Below are 15,255 nucleotides of genomic sequence, written 5' to 3' on the forward strand. Positions count from 1 at the left end.
CTCCAGTGTCGACTATAGTGAGGCCAGTTTAAATCTGAAACTGGTTAAGAGCATTCAGTACATGATTGTGGCAATAAAAGATGTATTACATATTATAGAAGTACCTACTATTCCTGATACAAGGGTTTGTTTGTATAAGGGAAAGAAGCCTGAGGTGACGTTTCCCCCCTCTCATGAGCTGAACGCTCTTTGTGAAAAAGCTTGGGAATCTCCTGACAAAAGGTGGCAGATTCCCAAAATAATTCTAATGGCATATCCATTCCCCTCTGAGGACAGGTAAAAGTGGGAGTCATCCCCCAATGTGGACAAGGCTCTGTCGCGGCTGTCCAAAAAGGTGGCGCTTCCGTCTCCTGACACGGCTGCCCTAAAGGACCCTGCGGATCGTAAGCAGGAAACTACCTTAAAAGCCATTTATGTCACTACGGGTGCGCTGCTCAGACCTGCCGTGGCGTCTGCATGAGTGAGTAGCACTATTGGTGAGTGGGCAGATAACTTGGCATCTGACATGGATACCCTGGATAGGGATAACATTCTTTTGACTCTCGGTTATATCAGGGACGCTGCAGCTTACCTAAAGGATGCGGCGAGGGATATTGGCCTCTTGGGATCAAGGGCCAATTCCATGGCAGTCTCGGCCAGGAGAGCGCTGTGGATTCATCAATGGAATGGAGATGCCGACTCTAAGAAAGCTATGGAGGCTCTCCAGTATAAGGGTAGTGTCTTATTTGGTGATGGCCTCGCTGATCTGGTATCTACGGCTACCGCGGGTAAGTCATAATTTCTTCCTTATGTCCCTGCACAACAGAAAAAGACGCCTCACTATCAGATGCAGTCCTTTTGGCCCAATAAATACAAAAAAGGAAGAGGGTCGTCCTTCCTTGCCTCTAAAGGTAGAGGAAGGGGAAAAAGGTCACCTGCTGTGGCAGGTTCCCAGGAGCAGAAGTCCTCCCCGGCTTCTGCCAAGTCCACCGCATGACGCTGGGGCTCCTCTACGGGAGTCCGTACCGGTGGGGGCACGTCTCCAAATCCTCAGTCAGGTCTGGTTTCACTCGGGCCTGGATCTTTGGGTGTTAGAAATAGTGTCCCAAGGGTACAAACTGGAGTTTCAAGATGTGCCCCCCCGCCGATTTTTCAAATCAGCCTTGCCAGTTTCTCTGCCAGAAAGGGAAGTAGTGTGCGCTGTGATACAAAAGCTGTGTCAACAGCGTGTCATTGTTATGGTACCCCCGTCACAACGGGGAGAAGGGTTTTATTTGAGCCTGTCGTCCCAAAGCCGGATGACTCGGTCAGACCGATCCTGAACTTAAAATCGCTCAATCTATATTTGAAAAGTTTCAAGTTCAAGATGGAATCTCTTCGAGCAGTGATCGCCAGTCTGGAAGGGAGGGATTTTATGGCATCAGTCGACATCAAAGATGCCTACTTACATGTCCCAATATATCCTCCACATCAAGCTTTCCTGAGGTTTGCTGTTCAGGATTGTCATTACCAATTTCAGACGTTGCCGTTTGGTCTTTCCACGGCTCCGAGGGTAATGGTGGAAATGATGGTGCTCCTACGCAAGCAGAGTGTCACAATTATCCCGTATTTGGACGATCTCCTGATAAAGGCAAGATGAAAGGAGCAGTTACTAAGAAACGTTGCGCTCTCCCTGACAGTTCTGCAACAACATGGTTGGATCCTAAATTTGCCAAAGTCACAGTTGATTCTGACAACACGGCTGTCTTTCTTGGGCATGATCCTGGACACGGAACTGCAGAGAATGTTTCTCCCAGCGGAAAAAGCTCTGGAAATCCAGAACATGCTCAAGAAGATTCTGAAACTGGCAAGAGTGTCGATTCATCTATGCACTCGGGTGCTGAGGAAGATGGTTGCAGCTTACAAAGCCATTCTATCACTGGCCTAGACTGAGGGTGTTGTGTACTCGGGGATTCTTCCGATGGTTGTGAAGAGGAACCACAACTGAGCCGGAAAAGGGGAGGCCTAATATAGGACTTCCTCATCCAGGATGCTGACAGTGGAGTTTGATGAAATATTGAAGCGTTTTATTGCAGGGAAAACAACTTAAAGTCAAATGACAAAAGGAATAAATGAGGGAAATGTCCAGACCCACTGAAGGGTTTTATGAGCAGGATAAGAGATGCTGGTAACTGAGGAAACTGTGGGTGATGTTTGAAAGTCACTTATAACTTATAAATAATGATAAAGGCACAGATGGATAAAGAACTTGTGAACGGTGACAGAGACGCTGATGATGTGAGAAACTGAAGTGCGGGGGTTTTAGACGCTGTTATTTTGTAGAACTTGAGAACGGTGACTGAGACGCTGATGATGTGAGGAATTAAAGTGCGGGGGTTTTAGACGCTGTTATTTTGTAGAACTTGAGAACGGTGACTGAGACGCTGATGATGTGAGAAACTGAAGTGCAGGGGTTTTAGACGCTGTTCATTTGTAGAACATGAGAACGGTGATTTAGACGCTGATGATATGAGGAACTGAAGTGCAGGGGTTTTTGACGCTGTTATTTTGTAGAACTTGAGAACGGTGACTGAGACGCTGATGACGTGAGGAACTGAAGTGCAGGGGTTTTAGACGCTGTTAATTTGTAGAACTTGAGAACGGTGATTTAGGCCCGCAGCCACGCTGATTCCCAGGAGCACTGGTGACTGGACCGCAGAGAGATATACCGGCCACTGTATACACTGGAACCGGTGCAGCGAACTGGCAGACTGGAAATGCCGGAGACACTGGAGTACAACTGCAGAGATCCTTGCCGGAGACAAGAGCGCTGGCATCTACGTCAGGGAAAGACGATACTCAGGCACTGAAGCTCTGTCCGGCGTCTGACTTTGAATCTCCCGCCGGCGCTGGATTGGCGGAGCAGTCTGATGACGTCACTCCCCCCCCCTCCACATGATGCCAGGGTGTCATGGCGGCGCCCATGCCCCGGAGAACCGCAGGGAGCCGCGCCAACCAGACGCCGGAGCCCGTGGCCCACCGAAGGCAGAGGCCGCAACACCGACCAGCAGACACGCAGGGGTAAGCGCGGTGAACGCCGCCTCTGGTGTGTGACACATTCCATTTGGCAGGTTTCATGCCCGGGTATTTCAGTGGGACCTGTTGGACAAGTGTTCCGGGTCTCACCTGCACATGCACCGGAAAATAAGCCTATCTTTCAGGACCAGAATATCTCTCCTGTGGTGGCTTCACAGTTCTCACCTCCAAGAGGGACGCAGGTTCGGGGTCCAGGATTGGGTCCTGGTGACCACGGATGCAAGCCTCCAGGGCTGGAGCGCAGTCACACAGGGAAAAAAATTCCAGGGAAAATGGTCAAGCCAGGAAGCTTGTCTGCACATAAACATTCTGGAATTAAGAGCCATCTACAACGGCCTTCTACAAGTGGAACACCTTTTTCGCGGTCTGCCTGTCCTGATTCAGTCGGACAACGTAACAGCAGTGGCGTACATAAACCGCCAGGGTGGAACAAAGAGCAGAGCGGCGATGGCGGAGGCCACAAATGTTCTCTGCTGGGCGGAAAAACATGTAAGCGCTCTGTCAGCGGGTCTTCCTTTCGGGCGTTAACAACTGGGAAGCAGATTTCCTCAGCAGACACGATCTCCATCCAGGAGAGTGGGGTCTTCATCAAGAGGTCTTTGCAGAAGTGACAAGTCATTGGGGAATTCCTCAAATAGACATGTTGGCATCTCGCCTCAACAAGAAGCTTCAGAGATATTGTTCCAGGTCGAGGTACCCTCAAGCCAGTGCAGTGGACGCCCTGGTAACTCCGTGGGTGTTTCAGTTGGTATATGTGTTCCCTCCACTTCCACTCGTTCCAAAAGTGATGAGGATCATAAGAACAAGGGTTCAGGCGATACTCATTGTTCCAGATTGGCCACGGAGGGCCTGGTATCCGGATCTTCAGGAATTACTCATAGGAGATCCCTGGCCTCTTCCTCTGAGAGAGGATCTATTACTGCAAGGGCCGTGCGTGTTCCAGGACTTACCGCGGTTGCGTTTGACGGCGTGGAGGTTGAACGCCAAATCCTAGCTCGCAAGGGTATTCCCGGGGAAGTCATCACCACTCTGCTTAAGGCTAGAAAGGAGGTTACGGCGAAGCATTATCGCCGTATTTGGAGAAAGTATGTGTCTTGGTGTGAATCCAAGAAGGCTCCTACGGAAGAATTTCAGCTGGGTTGTTTCCTCCATTTTTTGCAGGCAGGTGTGGATGCAGGCCTAAAATTAGGCTCCATTAAAGTGCAGATTTCGGCCTTATCTATTTTCTTTCAAAAAGAATTGTCTGCCCTTCCAGAGGTTCAGACTTTCGTGAAAGGAGTGCTGCACATCCAACCTCCGTTTGTGCCACCTGTGGCACCATGGGACCTTGACGTGGTGTTGCAATTTCTTATGTCACACTGGTTTGAACCTTTGCGAAAGGTTGAGTTGAAATTTCTCACTTGGAAAATGGTCATGCTTTTGGCTTTGGCATCCGCAAGGCGGGTGTCGGAATTAGCGGCTTTGTCTCACAAGAGCCCCTATTGGATATTCCATGTGGATAGAGCTTTGAAAATTTATGTCACCAGAACGGCTCAGATTAGGAAATCAGAGGCTCTGTTTGTCCTATATGCTCCCAACAAAATTGGGGCTAATGCTTCCAAGCAGACTATTGCATGCTGGATCTGTAATACGATTCAGCATGCTCATTCTACGGCTGGATTGCCGTTACTGAAGTCGGTGAAGGCCCATTCTACCAAGAAGGTGGGCTCATCTTGGGCGGCTGCCCGAGGAGTCTCGGCGCTTCAACTTTGCCGAGCAGCTACTTGGTCGGGTTCAAACACTTTTGGTAAGTTCTACAAGTTTGATACCCTGGCTGATGAGGACCTCATGTTTGCTCAATCGGTGCTGCAGAGTCGTCCGCACTCTCCCGCCCAGTCTGGAGCTTTGGTATAAACCCCATGGTCCTTTTGGAGTCCCCAGCATCCTCTAGGATGTAAGAGAAAATAGGATTTTAATACCTACCGGTAAATCCTTTTCTCCTAGTCCATAGAGGATGCTGGGCGCCCGTCCCTGTGCGGACTGTATTTGCAGTAGTGATGCTAGTTATTGCTTCTAAGCAAAAGACACAGAAAGGATTTAAATCAGAGCGCTTCCACGATTGCAGCTGTGTTCTGAAAGCAGCTGATCAGCTAATCAGCACAAAGTCATTCACATACAAAAGGAAAACTTTGAGACAATTACAGCGCCGTTCTCAATAAACTTGCTTATATTTGCAAATGAATGTCCTTATTTGTCTCTTATTTCAATAAATGAAAGTTCTTATTCACATATCTTTCTTCGCAGAAAAACTGGAAAACACTATTACCAATAGTGGATTATGACTCATTAACTGGAAATAGCCATTACTTTACACAACTCTCTATAAAGCTTGCAGATATCGTTCTTATTCAATTTTCCACTGTGAGCCAATAATGTTATGACCATGTAAACGTTCCTCAGTGTATCCTTATTCCATATAGAAACAGTTCTCAACTCCAGGTTTTATGCACGAAAAAACATTAAAAGTCTTGCCAATTAAAAACACATAGTACCAATACCGGTTGATAGCAGGCTGGAAATACTTCGTACAGTTCGGTATTAAACAGGGTTTTCCTCACCGGACCTCTAGGACGCCAGAGATGTGTGAAAATGTTTCCCTTTTGTCCGGACTTAGCTAAAGACCCAGGACGGGTTGAAACGTGTCGGCGGTTCAGGTGGTTTCGGTCACTAAACTTAAGGAGAAGTAAGCCGGGAGTGAGAGCTGGAATAGTACATAGTACTGGGAGCATAGTGGCAGTACAGCGGTTAAAGTGTGTCGAATACCAAGACGGAATCATAGGGGATGGCCAGCGGAAGAAGCAGCCCAGCAGTGAAATACGTCTGGTAGCTAAGTCCGGACAAAAGGGAAACATCGTTATACTTGTGTGGGTTGTAGGGAGGTCATACAGGCACGTGGAGGCCACACACACTACTGAGCCTCATTTTGACTTGTTTTAAGGACATTACATCAAAGTTGGATCAGCATGTAGTGTGTTTTTCCACTTTAATTTTGAGGGTGACTACAAATCCAGACCTCCATGGGTTAATAAATTTGATTTCCATTGATAATTTTTGTGTGACTTTGTTGTCAGCACATTCAACTATGTAAAGAACAAAGTACCGTATATACTCGAGTATAAGTCGACCCGTATATAAGCCGAGGCACCTAATTTTACCCCAAAAACCTGGGTAAACTTATTCACTCGAGTATAAGCCTAGGGTGGGAAATGCAGCTCTAGCCGTGCACTGCCCTCATACTGCCAGATATGCCCCCACACTGCCAGATGTGCCTGATATGCCCCACAGTGCCTGATATGCCCCACAGTGCCATATATGCCCCACAGTGCCTGATATGCTCCACAGTGCCTGATATGCTCCACAGTGCCTGATATGCCCCCCTCTGCCTGATATGCCCCACAGTGCCTGATATGCCCCCCTCTGCCTGATATGCCCCACAGTGCCTGATATGCCCCACAGTGCCTGATATGCCCCACAGTGCCTGATATGCCACCCTCTGCCTGATATGCCCCACAGTGCCAGATGTGCCCCACAGTGCCAGATATGCCCCACAGTGCCTGATATGCTCCACAGTGCCTGATATGCCCCCCTCTGCCTGATATGCCCCACAGTGCCTGATATGTCCCACAGTGCCTGATATGCCCCACAGTGCCTGATATGCCCCCCTCTGCCTGATATGCCCCACAGTGCCTGATATGCCCCCCCTCTGCCTGATATGCCCCACAGTGCCTGATATGCCCCACAGTGCTAGATACTTACCCTCCGTCGCTCCCGCGCTGTCTTCTGAATGAGGGACACAGAGAGCGCAGCGCGCGGCTCTCCTGTGTCCCTCCTGCATCTCGGGGGGCAGCGGCGTGTGTTAAAGGAAGTGCCGGTTCGTGCACTTCCTTTACCACTCAGACGCCGCTGCTGCTGGAGATGCAGGAGGAACACAGGAGAGCCGCGCGCTGCGCTCTCTGTGTCCCTCCTAACGCTGACTCGATTATAAGCCGAGGTGGCTTTTTCAGCACAAAAAAACGTGCTGAAAAAGTCGGCTTATAATCGAGTATATACGGTATTTAATAAGAATATTTCATTCATTCAGATCTAGGATGTGTTATTTTAGTGTTCCCTTTATTTTTTTGAGCAGTGTAATAATAATAATAATAATAATAATTAATAACAGGACACCAGAGGATGCTCCTCCTGTATAATAATAATAATAACAACAGAACACAACAGGATACTCCCCCTGTATAACAATAGTAACAGGACACCACAGGCTGCTCCCCCTGTATAATAATAATAATAATAACAGGACACCACAGATCGCTCCACCTGTATAATAATAGTAATAAAAATAATAGCAGGACACCACAGGCTGCTCCTCCTTTATAATAATAATCATAATAGGACACCTCAGGCTGCTCCCCCTGTATAATAATAACAGGACACCACAGGGTGCTCCTCCAGTATTATAATAATAATAACAACAGGACACCACAGGCCGCTCCACCTGTATAATAATAATAATAATAATAATTAACAGGACACCACAGGCTGCTCCTCCTGTATAATAATAATAGCAGGACACCACAGGCTGCTCCCTATGTATAATAATAATCATAATAACAGGACACCAGAGGCTGCTCCTACTGAATAATAATAATAATAATAATAATAATAATAATAATATTATACAGGAGGAGCAGCCTGTGGTGTCCTGTTATTATTATTATTATTATTATACAGGAGGAGCAGCCTGTGGTGTCCTGTTGTTATTATTATTATTATTAACAACAACAACAACAGGACACCACAGGCTGCTCCTCCTGTATAATAATAATAATAATAATAATAATAATAATAATAACAGGACACCACAGGCTGCTCCCAAGTATAATAATAATAATAATAGGACACCACAGTCTGCTCCTCCTGTATAATAATTATAATAACAGAACACCACAGTCTGCTCCTCCTGTATACTAATAATAATAATAACAACAACGACACCACAGTCTGCTCCTCCTGTATAATAATAACAGGACACCACAGGGTGCTCCTCCAGTATTATAATAATAATAACAGGACACCACAGGCCGCTCCACCTGTATAATAATAATAATTAACAGGACACCACAGGCTGCTCCTCCTGTATAATAATAATAGCAGGACACCACAGGCTGCTCCCTATGTATAATAATAATAATCATAATAACAGGACACCAGAGGCTGCTCCTACTGAATAATAATAATAATAATAATAATATTATACAGGAGGAGCAGCCTGTGGTGTCCTGTTATTATTATTATTATTATTATTATACAGGAGGAGCAGCCTGTGGTGTCCTGTTGTTGTTGTTGTTATTATTATTATTATTAACAACAACAACAACAACAGGACATCACAGGCTGCTCCTCCTGTATAATAATAATAATAATAATAATAATAACAGGACACCACTGGCTGCTTCTCCTGTTTTATAATAGTAATAATAATAATAATAATAATAACAACAGGACACCACAGGCTGCTCCCAAGTATAATAATAATAATAGGACACCACAGTCTGCTCCTCCTGTATAATTATAACAGTACACCACAGTCTGCTCCTCTTGTATACTAATAATAATAATAACAACGACACCACAGTCTGCTCCTCCTGTATAATAATAACAGGACACCACAGGCTGCTCCTCCTGTATAATAATAATAACAGGACACCAGAGACCACTCACTCTGTATAATAATAATAATAACAACACCTACGCCAAATAGTAATAATAACAGGACACCATAGGCTGCTCCCCCTGTATAATAATAATAATAATAATAATAATAATAATAATAATAATAATAATAATAATAAAAATAATAACAGGACACAACAGGCTGCTCCCCCTTTATAATAATAACAACAGGACAACACAGGCTACTCCCCCTGTATAATAATAATAATAACGACACCACAGGCTGCTCCCCCTGTATAATAATAAAAACAGGACACCACAGGCTGCTCCCCCTGTATAATAATAATAACAACAGGACACCACAGGCTGCTCGTCCTTTATAATAATAACGGGACACCACAGGCTACTCCCCCTGCATATCAATAATAATAATAATAATAATAATAACAGGACACCAAAGGCTGCTCCCCCTATAGAATAATGTTAATAACGACACCACAGGCTTCTCCCCCTGTATAATAATAATAATAACAGGACACCACAGGCTTCTCCCCTGTATTATAATAATAATAGGACACCACGGGCTGCTCCTCCTGTATAATAATATTAATAATAATAACAGGACACCATAGGCTGCTCCCCCTGTATAATAATAATAACAGGACACAACAGGCTGCTCCCCCTTTATAATAATAACAGGACACCACAGGCTACTCCCCCTGTATAATAATAATAACAGGACACCACAGGCTGCTCCCCCTGTATAATAATAATAACAGGACACCACAGGCTGCTCCCCCTGTATAATAATAACAGGACACCACAGGCTGCTCGCCCTTTATAATAATAACAGGACACCACAGGCTACTCCCCCTGCATATCAATAATAATAATAATAATAATAACAGGACACCAAAGGCTGCTCCCCCTATAGAATAATGTTAATAACGACACCACAGGCTTCTCCCCTGTATAATAATATTAATAACAGGACACCACAGGCTTCTCCCCCTGTATTATAAAAATAATAGGACACCACGGGCTGCTCCTCCTGTATAATAATAATAATAGTAATAATAATAACAACAGGACACCACAGGCTGCTCCTCCAGTATAATAATAATAGGACACCACAGGCTGCTCCCCGTGTATAATAATAATCCACCACAGCCTGCTCCAACTGTATAAAAATAATAACAGGTCACCACAGGCTACTCCCCCTGCATAATAATAATAACAGGACAGCACAGGCCACTCCACCTGTATAATAATAATATTAACAGGACACCACAGGCTGCTCCCCCTGTATAATAATAATAACAACAAGACACCACAGGCCGCTCCACCTGTATAATAATAATTAACAGGACACCACAGGCTGCTCCTCCTGTATAATAATAATAACAACAACAGGACACCACAGGATGCTCCCTCTGTATAATAATAATAATCATCATCATCATCATCATAATAACAGGACAATACAGGCTGCTCCTACTGAATAATAATAATAATAATAATAATAACAGGACACCACAGGCTGCTCCCCCTGTATAATAATAATAATAATAATAATAATAACAACAGGACAGCACAGGCTGCTACCCCTATATAATAATAATAATAATAATAGGACACCACAGGCTGCTCCCTCTGTGTAATAATAATAACAGGACACCACAGGCTGCTCCCCTGTAGAATAATAACAGGACACAGGACACCACAGGCTGCTCCTCCTGTATAAAAATAATAATAATAACAGGACACCACGGGCTGCTCCCCCTGTATAATAATAATAATAACAGGACACCAGAGGCTGCTCCTCCTGTATAATAATAATAATAACAACAACAGAACACAACAGGCTACTCCACCTGTATAACAATAGTAACAGAACACCACAGGCTGCTCCCCCTGTATAATGATAATAATAATAATAATAATAACAACAACAGGACACCACAGATCGCTCCACCTGAATAATAATAATATCAGGACACCACAGGCTGCTCCTCCTGTATAATAATAATAATAATAATAATAATCATAATAGGACACCTCAGGCTTCTCCCCCTGTATAATAATAATAACAGGACACCACAGGCTGCTCCTCCAGTATTATAATAATAATAATAACAACAGGACACCACAGCCCGCTCCACCTGTATAATAATAATAATAATAATAATAATAATAATTAACAGCACACCACAGGCTGCTCCTCTTGTATAATAATGATAGCAGGACACGACAGGCTGCTCCCTATGTATAATAATAATAATAATAATCATCATCATCATCATAATAACAGGACACCAGAGGCTGCTCCTACTGAATAATAATAATAAGATTATTATTATTATACAGGAGGAGCAGCCTGTGGTGTCCTGTTGTTATTATTATTATTATTATTATTATTATACAGGAGGAGCAGCCTGTGGTGTCCTGTTGTTGTTGTTGTTATTATTATTATTATTATTATAACAACAACAACAACAGGACACCACAGTCTGCTCCTCCTGTATAATAATAACGACACCACAGGCTGCTCCTCCTGTATAATAATAATAACAGGACACCAGAGGCCACTCACTCTGTATAATATTAATAATAACAACACCTACGCCAAATAGTAATAATAACAGGACACCATAGGCTGCTCCCCCTGTATAATAATAATAATAATAATAATAGTAATAATAATAATAACAACAGGACACAACAGGCTGCTCCCCCTTTATAATAATAACAAGACACCACAGGCTACTCCCCCTGCATAATAATAATAATAATAACAGGACACCACAGGCTGCTCCCCCTGTATAATAATAATAACAGGACACCACAGGCTGCTCCCCCTGCATAATAATAATAATGATAACAACAGGACAACACAGGCTGCTCGCCCTTTATAATAATAACAGGACGCCACAGGCTACTCCCCCTGCATGTCAATAATAATAACAGGACACAAAAGGCTGCTCCCCCTATAGAATAATGGAGGTCATTCCGAGTTGTTCGCTCGCAAGGCGATTTTAGCAGAGTTGCTCACACTAAGCCGCCGCCTACTGGGAGTGAATCTTAGCTTCTTAAAATTGCGAACGACGTAGTCGCAATATTGCGATTACAAACTTCTTAGCAGTTTCAGAGTAGCTTCAGACTTACTCGGCATCTGCGATCAGTTCAGTGCTTGTCGTTCCTGGTTTGACGTCACAAACACTCCCAGCGTTCGCCCAGACACTCCCCCGTTTCTCCAGCCACTCCCGCGTTTTTTCTGGAAACGGTAGCGTTTTTTCCCACACGCCCATAAAACGTCCTGTTTCCGCCCAGAAACACCCATTTCCTGTCAATCACACTACGATCGCCTGAGCGATGAAAAAGCCGTGAGTAAAAATACTATCTTCATAGCAAATTTACTTGGCGCAGTCGCAGTGCGGGCATTGCGCATGCGCACTAAACGGTAAATCGCTGCGATGCAAAGAAATTTACCGAGCGAACGACTCGGAATGAGGGCCAATGTTAATAACGACACCACAGGCTTCTCCCCCTGTATAATAATATTAATAGGACACCACAGGCGTCTCCCCCTGTATTATAATAATAGGACACCACGGGCTGCTCCTCCTGTATAATAATATAAATAATAACAACAGGACACCATAGGCTGCTCCCCCTGTATAATAATAATAATAATAATAATAATAACAGGACACAACAGGCTGCTCCCCCTTTATAATAATAACAGGACACCACAGGCTACTCCCCCTGTATAATAATAATAATAACAGGACACCACAGGCTGCTCCCCCTGTATAATAATAACAGGCCACCACAGGCTGCTCCCCCTGTATAATAATAATAATAACAACAACAACAGGACACCACAGGCTGCTCGCCCTTTATAATAATAACAGGACACCACAGGCTACTCCCCCTGCATATCAATAATAATAATAATAATAATAATAATAATAATAACAGGACACCAAAGGATGCTCCCCCTATAGAATAATGTTACGAACGACACCACAGGCTTCTCCCCTGTATAATAATATTAATAACAGGACACCACAGGCTTCTCCCCCTGTATTATAATAATAATAATAATAATAGGACACCACGGGCTGCTCCTCTTGTATAATAATATTAATAATAACAACAGGACAACACAGGCTGCTCCTCCTGTATAATAATAATAATAATAATAATAGGACACCACAGGCTGCTCCCCGTGTATAATAATAATAATCCACCACAGCCTGCTCCAACTATATAAAATTAAAAACAGGTCACCACAAGCTACTCCCCCTGCATAATAATAACAGGACACCACAGGCTGCTCCACCTGTATAATAATAATATTAACAGTACACCACAGGCTGCTCCCCCTGTATAATAATAATAATAATAATAATAATAACAAGACACCACAGGCCGCTCCACCTGTATAATAATAATTAACAGGACACCACAGGCTGCTCCTCCTGTATAATAATAACAACAGGACACCACATGATGCTCCCTCTGTATAATAATAATCATCATCATCATCATCATCATAACAGGACAATACAGGCTGCTCCTACTGAATAATAATAATAATAATAACAGGACACCACAGGCTGCTCCCCCTGTATAATAATAACAACAGGACAGCACAGGCTGCTCCCTTTGTGGAATAATAATAACAGGACATCACAGGCTGCTCCCCCTGTAGAACAATAACAGGGCACCACAGGCTGCTCCTGTATAAAAATGATAATAACAGGACACCACAGGCTGCTCCCCCTGTATAGTAGTAATAATAATAATAATAATAATAATAATAATAATAACAACAGGACACCAGAGGCTGCTCCTCCTGTATAATAATATTAACAACAACAACAACAACAACAACAACAACAACAGTACACAACAGGCTACTCCCCCTGTATAACAATAGTAACAGGACACCACAGGCTGCTCCCCCTGTATAATAATAATAATAATAATAACAACAGGACACCACAGATCGCTCCACCTGAATAATAATAATAATAATAATAATAATAATAATATCAGGACACCACAGGCTGCTCCTCCTGTATAATAATGATAATAATAATAGGACAACTCAGGCTGCTCTCCCTGTATAATAATAACAACAGGACACAACAGGCTGCTCCTCCAGTATTATAATAATAATAATAACAACAACAACAACAACAACAGGACACCACAGCCCGCTCCACCTGTATAATAATAATACTACTAATTAACAGTACACCACAGGCTGCTCCTCCTGTATAATAATAATCTCAGGACACCACAGGCTGCTCCCTATGTATAATACTAATAATAATAATAATAATAATAATAACAGGACACCAGAGGCTGCTCCTACTGAATAATAATAATAATAATAATAATAATAATAATAATATTATTATTATTATACAGGAGGAGCAGCCTGTGGTGTCCTGTTATTATTATGATGATTATTATTATTATTATTATTATTATGAACAACAAAAACAGGACACCACAGGCTGCTCCTCCTGTATAATAATAATAATAATACCAGGACACCACAGGCTGCTCCTCCTGTATAATAATAATAATAATAATAACAACAACAACAACAGGACACCACAGGCAGCTCCCAAGTATAATAATAATAATAGGACACCACAGTCTGCTCCTCCTGTATAATAATTATAATAACAGAACACCACAGTCTGCTCCTCCTGTATAATAATAATAATAATATTAATAATAACAACAGGACACCACAGTCTGCTCCTCCTGTATAATAATAATAATAATAATAATAACAACAGGACACCACAGGCTGCTCGCCCTTTATAATAATAAAAGGACACCACAGGCTACTCCCCCTGTATAATAATAATAATAATAATAATAATAATAATAATAATAACAGGACACCACAGGTTGCTCTCCCTGTATAATAATAATAATAATAATAACAACAACAACAGGACACCACAGGCTGCTCCTCCTGTATAATAATAATAACAGGACACCACAGGCTACTCTCCCTGCATATCAATAATAATAACAACAGGACACCAAAGGCTGCTTCCCTGTAGAATAATGTTAATAACAGGACACCACAGGCTTCTCCCCCTGTATTATAATAATAGGACACCACAGGCTGTTTCTCCTGTATAATAATAATATTAATAATAACAACAGGTCACCACAGGCTGCTCCTCCTGTATAATAATAATAATAGGACACCAGAGGCTGCTCCCCGTGTATAATAATAATAATAATAACAGGCAACCACAGGCTGCTCCAACTGTATAAAAATAATAACAGGTCACCACAGGCTACTCCCCCTGCATAATAATAATAAAGGACACCACAGGCCGCTCCACCTGTATAATAATAATAAAAATAATAATAACGACACCACAGGCTGCTCCTCTTGTATAATAATAATAATAATAATAATAATAACAACAACAACAGGAGACCACAGGC

The sequence above is a fragment of the Pseudophryne corroboree genome, chromosome 3, assembly GCF_028390025.1.
Source record: "Pseudophryne corroboree isolate aPseCor3 chromosome 3, aPseCor3.hap2, whole genome shotgun sequence".
Taxonomy (NCBI): Eukaryota; Metazoa; Chordata; class Amphibia; order Anura; family Myobatrachidae; genus Pseudophryne; species Pseudophryne corroboree.